Source organism: Arachis hypogaea, chromosome 1 (assembly GCF_003086295.3).
Source record: "Arachis hypogaea cultivar Tifrunner chromosome 1, arahy.Tifrunner.gnm2.J5K5, whole genome shotgun sequence".
Lineage (NCBI taxonomy): Eukaryota > Viridiplantae > Streptophyta > Magnoliopsida > Fabales > Fabaceae > Arachis > Arachis hypogaea.
In genome coordinates this window covers 29520613-29531370 of record NC_092036.1, presented here as the reverse complement: position 1 = coordinate 29531370, position 10758 = coordinate 29520613, and the positions used below count along the sequence as shown (strand labels likewise).

The window sequence follows — 10758 nt, the reverse complement described above, 5'->3', positions numbered from 1 at the left end:
CCTCACTCTATTGTGAGTTTTTACTTGACGATAATTCGGTATACTTGCCGAAAGGGAATTTGTGAGAGAAAAGTTTTCAAGCATCAATTTTATGGCGCCGTTGCCGGGGATTGATTTTGTATCAACAATGATTAAGTTGGAAGTTCACTAGATTGAGCATGTTTTTCTTTTGTTTGTTTACTTTATTCAGTTGTTTACCTTTAGTTTGTTTCGTTTCTTCCTCACCCCCCATACCCCCTCTGTTTTCTTTCTTTCTTTATTATTATTTATAATTCTGCTCACTAACCCACTAACTATTTGATAATTTTCGCCACTCACACTAACAATTACTCTAACAAGAATAACCTCTTCATTTCATCTCTTACTGTGTGTTTTGTTAGTTGTATGACAGGGAGAAGAGAGGGAGCTTCAACTTCTTTCGATTCAGAACCTGAAAGAACCCTCCGGAGACTAAGGAGGGAAGCAAGAGGGAAAGGAGTTGTTGGTGCTGAGGAAGAGGAAGAGTATTTTGAAACCAACATGGAGGAGAACTTGGAAAACAATCATGAAGGAGAAGCTCACAACCATGCTAGAGAAGGCCCTGCAAACCATGCTGGGCAAGAAAGGAGAGTTCTAGGCTCCTACATCAATCCAAATCCAGGAAACTGTGGAAGTAGCATCCAAAAGCCCACCATACATGCCAACAACTTTGAATTAAAACCCCAGCTAATCACCCTTATTCAGAACAATTGCTCATTTGGAGGTAGTGCTCAAGAAGACCCCGATCAACATTTAACCACCTTCCTGAGAATTTGTGATACTGTGAAGTCCAATGGAGTCCACCTGGATGTCTATAGGATACTTTTGTTCCCTTTTTCACTCAGGGACAAAGCATCTAAGTGGCTTGAATCCTTCCCAAAGGAGAGCTTAACAAATTGGGAAGATGTGGTGAACAAGTTTTTGGCAAAATTCTACCCTCCTCAAAGAATTAACAGGCTGAGAGCTGAGGTGTAAACCTTCAGGCAACAAGATGGTGAGACTATCTATGAGGCATGGGAGAGGTTCAAGGACTTAACAAGAAGATGCCTACCAGATATGTTCAATGAATGGGTTCAACTTCACATTTTTTATGAAGGTCTTTCTTATGAGTCAAAGAAGGCTGTAGACCATTCATCAGGAGGCTCTCTAAACAAGAAGAAAACCATTGAAGAAGCCATAGATGTCATTGAAACAGTAGCTGAGAATGACTACTTCTATGCCTCTGAAAGAAGCAATACTCGAGGAGTAATAGATCTGAACCACATGGATGCATTGCTAGCTCAAAATAAGATGATCACCAAGCAGCTAGCAGATCTTACCAAGAAGGTGGAGGAAAACCAAGTTGCAGCAGTCATCACTTCATCACCAGCTCAAGAAGGAGTGAATATAGGAGAAGAAGGTGATTGGGAAGAAGCCAACTATATTGGAAACTCACCTAGACAAATCCATGATCCATACTCCAAAACTTACAACTCTGGATGGAGAAATCACCCCAACTTTGGGTGGGAAAATCAACATGACCAAGGCCAAGACCAAAGACGCCACAACCACAACCCCAACAACAATGCAACTCACCAACATCCTTCACAGAGGTCTTATCAACAACCACCTAATCCCAACCCACCATCACTAACCGAGGATAGACTTTCAAAGATTGAGACTCTACTTGAAGACATATGTAGAGAAATCTAAGACAATAAGGTGTTTAAGGAGGAAGTGCGAGCCAATATCAAAAACCAAGGGGAAAACATCAAGAAACTGGAGTCTCAAGTAGGGTATCTAGCTCAACAAATCCCCAAACCGACTGATGATTTTCCAAGTGACACAGAGAAGAACCCAAGAGGAGAAACAAAGAAAGTAAGGTGAGAAGAATGTAAGATGATCACCACAAGTGATGAGAGGAGTATGGAGGAAGTAGAACACCTCCAAGACAGTCCAAAGGAAAACAATCATGAAGAAAGAAACTATGCACCTCAACTCACACTCAAGGAAGAGCTGAAGGAGAGGGAGATATTGAACCCATATGCACCCTTCCCCCACAGGCTCAAGGGTGGTGTAGCAGGGAGAATGTATTCAAGGTTCCTCGACATATTTGCATCTCTTGATGTAAATATACCATTCATTAAGGCCCTCCAGCAAATGCCCTCCTACATCAAGTATATAAAGGAGCTACTAGCCAGAAAAACTACATTGAAGGGTGGACAAACAATAAAGATAAATAGGGATTGCAGTGCTCTCATTCAAACAGAGTCACCCACAAAGAAGAAGGATCCAGGGAGTTTCCACATTCCCTGTGCTATAGGAGAGACAATGATTGATAAGGGGCTCTGTGACCTGGGAGCGAGCATCAACTTAATGCCTCTATCCCTCATGAAAAAGCTTCAAATCAATGAGCTAACACCTACAGATGTAATCATTAAACTGGCTGACAAAACCCAAAAGCAGGCATTAGGAGTGGTTGAAAATGTGTTAGTGAAGGTTGGAAACTACTTCCTCCCCACAGATTTTGTCATCCTGGAAATGGATGAGAATCCTATTCACCCCATCATTCTAGGAAGGCCATTCTTAGCCTCAGCCAGAGTACTTATAGATGTGAAGCGAGGAGAGCTAGTATTGAGAATACATGATGAGCAGATCACCTTCAATGTTTTCAAACTCTCAAAAGAAGCAGATCATGATAACAAAGAGCTGAAGGAAAAGTCAAACAAGGGAGCTCAAGCACTACCCCTAAGAACTCCTGTGGCTAACAACCAATGTGATCAGAAAGAACATCAATCAAGTGCAATCCAAAAGGAACCAGACCCACCAGAGTCATATGAAATAGGCAACAAAACCAATCTCAAAGAGGAAACCACAAGGAACAAGTTGACATCAAGGGACACAAGAAAAAAAAGTCCCAAGGGGATGGAAAAGCAAGAAAATCCCTACAGAAGATTTCTCGTCAGGAGATGAAGTGGTCTCTGCATACTTTCCATCTATACCCCCTTACCTCCCCATTATTCCATCTCAACTGCCTCCAGTATACACCATCAACAAAATCTTATCTTTGGAACATGTGGAACTGCTCAACAAAGCCAATGGAAACAGATTCACTGCAAGGGGGGAAGATTTTAAGCACTATCAACCACCTTGACAAGGACCAAACGTCAACCTAATGATGCTAAAGAAGCGCTTCATGGGAGGCAACCCATGTTCTATACCCTCTCTCTTTAATCTCTAATAGTAGTAATAAAGCAAATTTCATGGATTTTTAAATCAATTTTGACAACCAATATAAGACCCCTTACATGCAGCATATAGTACATGCTAAGTTTGGTGTTCAAGGCACACCAAGAGGGCTTGAACACACTTCATGATGAGAGATTATTTCCGAATCTTGTTGCACCATATGATCACAAACAAGTTTGGTGTACCAACATTGCATGCATGGACAATTTAGTGGTTGATTGATTTACATTCATAAAAAGCATTTAGTATTTAAAAACAAAAGAAAAAGATTTTTTTAGTAGCTAGTTCACACCTTAAGTCTTCCCACCAAAATTTTCAATTAACCATTTGCATTCCTTTTGTCTTGTATAGGAAATCAAAAAGGGCATTGATGGTGCTTGATAGGACAATCAAAGAAGGGAGATTCGGCCACTATACCAAGGAAACCCCACACTTGTCTTCAAAGGGAGTATCTTTGGAAGTGTTGCCATGCAACATTGGGAGTTAGATAGCTTTGGAGACCGAACCAAAACCCTCATAAAAGGGGTGATCCTCGTGCTCATCCAATGGCAAACCCCAACCGTCCGTCACTAAACCAACACCATCAATCCACACCTTCAAACAACCATCACTCTTCTATATAAATGATCCCCACTCTACAACCTCTCTGTACACACTTCTTACTCTCATTCTTCTCCCTTCCTTCTCTCGGACACACACATTTCATCATCCACCAAAATTCTCATACAAACCCTCCTAGCCACCTTTTGTGAGTAACAAACACCCCAACCATCACTCATGGCTTCATCCAGTTCTAAAAGGAGAAGAGGGAAGGAGCCCATGGAGCAACCTCCTTTTGATGCCGAAAGATTCAAGAATGCCTTCCATGAGTTTCAATATGAACGGATTAAAAACAAGAAAATCTTTCCAGAATTGACATTCCAGTTCAACGAGGAGGAGTGCCCTCAGATCAAGGAAAAGATTGCACAGAGGGGTTGGCAAAATTAACCAACCCAGAGACAAAGATAAATGCAAACCTCATCAAAGAGTTCTATGCAAATACGGTCAGAGAAGATAGCACTAGGGCTCCTACTTTCAAAAGTTATGTAAGAGGAACAGAGGTGGACTTCAGCCCAATGCTATAACAAGGACTCTTCAGCTGAAATCACCACATTTTGATGAGCTTAGCTATCAAGTAAGAATAAGTAATGCTCCCGAGGAAGATGAACTTGAAGAAATTGTGAGTGATATGTGTGTTATTGGGTCTGATTGGGAAAGATACTCGGACAAGAGACCGAGGTTCATTAGGAGAGGAGACCTTATCCCAGAAGCCAAGGGATGGTTTGAGCTAGTAAAGAGGTATATCCTTCCAGCCGCAAACAATTTTGAAGTCAATATTGCTTGAGCCACCATGGTACATTGCCTAGTGAAGGGTGGAAGCATCAATGTGCATGAAATTATTGCTGAAGGAATCCAGGATTCAGCCGAGAAGAATGATCCGGGTGCTAGACTTTGGTACCCCAGCACCATCCTAAGACTAGGCATGAAAGCCAAGGTAGTGTTTGAAGACAACAATCCACAATGGGTAAATCCTGGGAGGTTAGTCACGTTCCAACGCATAAACTATGTGACACCTGCTCAACAACAAAAAAGACATCGGATAGGGAAAAGAACTGCACAAGAAGAACCCCACCAAGAAGAACCTCACCAAGAAGAACCCCAATAAACAGGACACCAGCAAGAAGGACAATATGATCCAACCAACATAAATCTGTTTCACATCAAGGAAGCCATTGAGTATATGGCAAGTAGCTATATGGAGGGACAAGAACAATAACTACATGTCCAAGCTCAAAGGATGGATCATCAAGAAAAACTACTCTCAAGTTGGATGGATCAACAAAGAGAGTGGCAGAAACAGCAAATGGAGTTACAACAGGAGCATTACTCCCAGCTCACCCAAGCCATCAATCAAGTGTCCAAAAGGCAAGAAAGCCAGGACAAACGCCTGCAAGAACTCAACCAACGCCAGATAGCTCAAATGAAAGCCTTCAACAAATTCAGTGTGCTCAATGAAGGAAGGCAACTGCATCGAGAAGAATTTAGCATAAACACACAGGCCAAGTTAACTTATATGACTGGGCATATGCATAACTTGCATCCTGACATCCCAAGTTATGAGGCAGTTCGCAAGGACTTAACAGAACAAGAAGAGAGGAAGGTGAAACAGCAAAAGGAAGCATTAAAGAAGAAGATGGAGGATGCTGGTTTCTGGAAAAAGCTGATAGGGAAGTGCAAAGGGAATGGGGACTCAAGCAATCAAGGAGGATCCCAAGACAAGGGAACATAGGTATCCCCATGAATAAAAGGTGGAGTTCCTTCTTAGTTCTATCTTTTTCAAAGCTTTAAATAAGGAAAATCATGTATGAAACAGAACATGCTTCCATAGTAGTTTAAGAATTTTCAATTATGCTTTAAAATGTTGTTGTTTAGGTCCATATTATTGAGCTTAATGTCCCTAGTGTTTGCTTTCATCTTGCTTACTTGTATGCCTGTCCTTCAAGTTAATCAAAAAGAAAATGTTATGATAAGAACAAGAGTAGAGTTATTTTGTGAAGTAAGTCCTGAATGTTTGTGGTAGGGTGATTAGTTAGCTAAGTTGGTTCACCAACAAGGAAAGAAGGCAAATATCTATCCTGAATCCTATGCTTGAAACACATCCTATGAGACTAACTAAATAATAAGATCCCAATAAGAAAAGAGAAAGAGCAATAAAAGTGAAAAGGAAAGAAACACAATAAGAAACAATGCTAGGTACCAAACGTTTTAAGATTGAAGCATGTGTCTATGGTGTTCATGTGCAAGGGATATGCTTGGATGAATAAGCTCTTAGGGGTGCCTCATCACTTAGTAACTTGGATTAACTAATCCGGGATTATCAGTTGAAAGTCCACTATCAAGAGTGACCCTTGCTACAGAACACTTAGTAACCCAAAAAGATGCTGGACACCAAGGTCTCAAGAAAGAAAAATAACAAACCATGTGCCTGTGGTGTGTATGTATGAGGGAAAGAGACTTGAGGGAGTAAGTCCTTAGGGGTGTCTTAACACCTAGCACCTTGAACCAACTGGTTCGGGAGTGTTGATTAAAAGCTTATCATAAAGAATCGCCCTCTTACAGAGCACTTAGCCAAAAGAAGAATGCAATAAATCTTGAGAAAACAAAAGAAGGAAGGATCAACAACTAGGAAGTTTCAAGGGATGTAAGTAAGCAAGTGTTCAAGGGCATGATAGAGGCTTGAAACCTGGTAAAGGAATGAACCTAAGTTGCTATGCATGAAACCCGATAAACCAAGAATTTTACTTTGTTATTGTTCATCTTGTTCTTTCATTCATTATTCCTATGTTCCAGTACTTGCTTAGGGACAAGCAAGCTTTAAGTTTGGTGTTGTGATGCCAGGACATCTAGGACAGTTTCACTGGCCTTTTCTTTACTGTTTTAGGATAGTTTCATGCATTTTCTTAGAGAATAAGGCAAGTTTTGGATGAAAATACACTCACACCTTGATTCAAGCAACTATTGTGAATTTCACATGATTTCATGAGGATTCTGCAAGAATTGAATGACAAATTGATGATGCATAATCTCATGACTTTGACTAGAGCTTTGATGCACTTTATTTGCTTGATTTCAGGACAAAGGAAGCAAGGAAGAACCACGTTAGTAGCCACGTTAACCTAGTTAATGTGACCACTAACATGGAATGGGAAAGAGCTTGCAACGTTAATGAGAAAAGTGATCACTAATAATGCCTGCGAAGCCATCATAAGCCCACGTTAATTGCCACGTTAACTAGATTAAAGTGGTAGTTAACGTGGAGACAAAGAAAGCTCCAACGTTAGTGGTAAATGTGAACACCACTAACGTTCCAAAATGTGGAAATGAACCACGTTAAGAGTCACGTTAACTTAGTTAACGTGAACTCTAACATGGAAGAGAGGATCAATGCCAACGTTAGTGACACTCACCTTTGTCACTAACGTTGGATCAAACTAACATTGCTCACGTTAGTGGTCACGTTAAGACCACTAACGTGAAAGTTAACGTGGAGCTAAGATTGATGAGCCAATGTTAGTGACACTCACCTTTATCACTAACGTTGGAGATGGCATTCACTACCACGTTAGTGGCCACGTTAACTTAGTTAACGTGAGCTTTAACGTGGAGAGTAGGGTCACTTGGAGCGTTAGTGACAAAGGTGAGTGCCACTAACGCTCTCGAAGATGAGGCATACCCACGTTAAGAGCCACGTTAACATAGTTAACGTGAGCTCTAACGTAGGGACAAGGGGCACAAGGCAACGTTATTGGGAAAGGTGAGTCCCAATAACGCTTGCAAAGGTTTATAAGGCAACGTTAGTGGTCACGTTAGTGCCACTAACGTTGGAGTTAACGTGGGATATATGGGGTTGGAACGTTAGTGAAAATGGTGATTGCCACTAACGTTCTCGAACCCACAATCTTACTTAATGTTAACTTCACTAACGCCCATGCCTAATTCATACTTTTCTGCAAGCTGAGCCCACTAAAGATTGTAACTGCTTCAACTCAAGATCTAAGGCCCACATCCAAGACTTGAAGAACTCACTAGAAGATCAAGAGAAGTAGTATATATAGGAGTAGTTTTGAACTATAGAGAAGCTTGGCACTTTGGAGAACTACCCTCTGTATATTTACTTTTCTGCACTTTTAGCTAAGGATGTATTCTTTTCTGCCATTTTCCATTTCTAGAGCTATGAACAACTAAACCCCTTTCATTGGGTTAGGGAGCTCTGTTGTAATTTGATGGACCAATTATAGTTTTCATTCTCTTCTTCTTTCCTCTCTTTTGATTTACTAGAAATCTTTCGATCTTAATTCAATTGGTTAGTTGTCTTGGAAAAGAAACTCTCCATAGTTGGATCTCCTCTGAGCCTTGGAAAAGGGATGAGGAGATCATGCTAGAAATGCTTTCTCATGTTGGACCAAATTGGGGTCTGGGCGGATATAGTGACATGTAATCCTCCCAACATTTTGATTTGAAAATACATGTGGTATAATCAGTTACCACACTTCATCTCTTCCTATGAGCAATTAAATCAAGGATTTGGGCAATTGTTCAAGCTTAGAGAGATTGGGTTGACAAGGAATTGGAACCCAATCACTTAAGATTGCCAAGAAGATCAATAGATGCTTTGATTGAGGAAGAGATGAAAATCAATTTGATCCGGAGAATACAACATCTCCTGAGCCCAATGAATTCCCCATTTCTGATCTTACCCATTCTCTTTAATTTCTGCCATTTATTTACATGCTCATTTTCCCAAATCCTTATCTAAGATTCTGCACTTTATTTTCTGCTATTTACTTTCACGCCATTTAATTTTCTGCAATTCTCAAACTACATTCTTGTTTATCTCAACCAGCATACTCTTCCAACTAAAGTTGCTTGGCCAATCAATCCCTGTGGGATTCGACCTCACTCTATCCTGAGTTTTTACTTGACGATAATTCGGTATACTTGCCGAAGGGAAATTTGTTGAGAGACAAGGTTTCATGCATCAATGAGGAAAAAGAAAAATAATAAAATGACACCAAACTTAGAATTTTTAGATCAAAGCAAAGAAAACAAATAAGAAAAATATTTACAATAACGAATAATAAGGCACACGTTTGTAATTCCCCAGAAATGGCGCCATTTTGACGATCGAATTTTCTATCGGTAAAGAAATTCACAAATATAATCACGTTGTAAGTATAGTTTCTAAACCAATAGAAAATCCTTTCGTGCAAAAGTTTTGGTTGTCACAAGTAACAAACCCCTAATAAAATTGATAACCGAAGTATTCAAACCTCGGATCATCTTCTCAAGGAATTGCAGGGAGGTGTTCTTATTATTGGTTATGGAAAAAGTATCTTTTTGGGGTTTTTAAATAAGTTGAACAAGAAAAGTAAATTGCAAGAAATTAAATTGATAACTAATAAAGATCTTGGCAAGGTATGAGAATTTGAAGCCATATCCTAGTTATCCTTATCAGGTGTGATGAGAATTGGATTCTGCCCCCACTTTGGTTAACCCTTACTAAATAAAGGAAAGTCAAGCGGATTAATTAATTTGATCCTCAAGTCCTAGTCAACTCCTATGGAAAGACTAGAGTTATTGGAGTACAAATTAATCAGCAAAGAATTCCAATTTCAATCAACAGCTGAGTTTGATAAATCAAGTGTTACTAATTACTCAACCAAAGCTAAGAATGTAAAAAGCTAAATTGAAATCATAAATATGAATTACCTCAAATTGCAATAAATAGAAAATCAAATTAAACATGAGAATTCATAAATCAAAGTAATAGAATAAATAAAAATAGAATAGAAACCAAAGTAAAGGAATATTGAACCTGTAATTTGAAAAGAAGTAACCTAAACATAATAAAAATCCTAAATCCTAATCCTAAGAGAGAGGAGAGAACCTCTCTCTCTAAAAACTACATCTAAAAACCTAAAATTATGAATTTGTATGAATTGTTCAGTATATGTTGAATGGATGCATTCCCCCACTTTATAGCCTCTAATCTGTGTTTTCTGGGTCGAGAACTGGGCCAGAAATAGCCCAGAAGTCGCTGATTGCGAATTCTGTCACGCTTATTTTCGTCACTGCGACACGTCCGCGTGAAGCACGCATTCGCGTCGCCTAGCTGTATGGCCACTATATCAAATTATATATCATTTCGAAGTCCCGGACGTGAGCTTTCCAGCGCAACTGAAACTGCCTCATTTGGATCTCTGTAGCTCAAGTTATGATCGATTTAGTGCGAGAGGGTCAGGTTGGCAGCTTTGCAGTTCCTTCAATTTCTTATATTCCTTCCACTTTTGAATGCTTCCTTTCCGTTCTCCAAGCCATTTCTGCCCTGTAATCTCTGAAATCACTTAACACACATATCAAGGAATCAAATGGTAATAAGAAAGAATTAATAATTAGCAAATCTAATGCTAAAGAAGCATGTTTTCAATCAAAGCACAGAATTAAGAAGGAAAATGTAAAACATGCAATTAGTATGAATAAGTGTGCAAAGACTTGATAAAAACCACTCAATTGAGCACAAGATAGACCATAGAATAGTGGTTTATCATCGATCGTTTGTGATTTATAAAATCCCATCACGAGACAAATGCAATGAGGAGGCGCAGTAGAAGGGATGTTAGTGGTGTGGCAACAAGGAAGGCACTGATGAGGGTTAGGGCACGGTGGCCAGAGCATTATCTCTCTCAGTCTCTCCCTTTTGTTCTTATTCTCTTCTTCCTTTATCATTCTCTCTATTCAGGGATGGCGGTGGCAGGGACACTGGTTTCGCTCTCTGCCACCATCTTCTTCTTCTCTCACTCTTGCGTCTCCTTCATTGCTTCCGTTATCTTCCTCTCTTTCTTTCTTCTTCAAGTGTGAGTTAATGAAGGTGTGAGGCAATATGAGTGTGTTAGTGATTTTTATTTAGGCGGT

The 10758-nt window shown here is 39.8% G+C and overlaps 1 non-coding gene across 1 annotated transcript; it reads right to left on the bottom strand.

The window, feature by feature from the left end:
• Positions 1-972: 972 nt before the first annotated feature.
• Positions 973-1079, bottom strand: LOC112716923 (small nucleolar RNA R71). The gene has a single exon (XR_003160523.1). It is a non-coding gene; the product is annotated as a small nucleolar RNA R71 (small nucleolar RNA).
• Positions 1080-10758: the final 9679 nt, after the last annotated feature.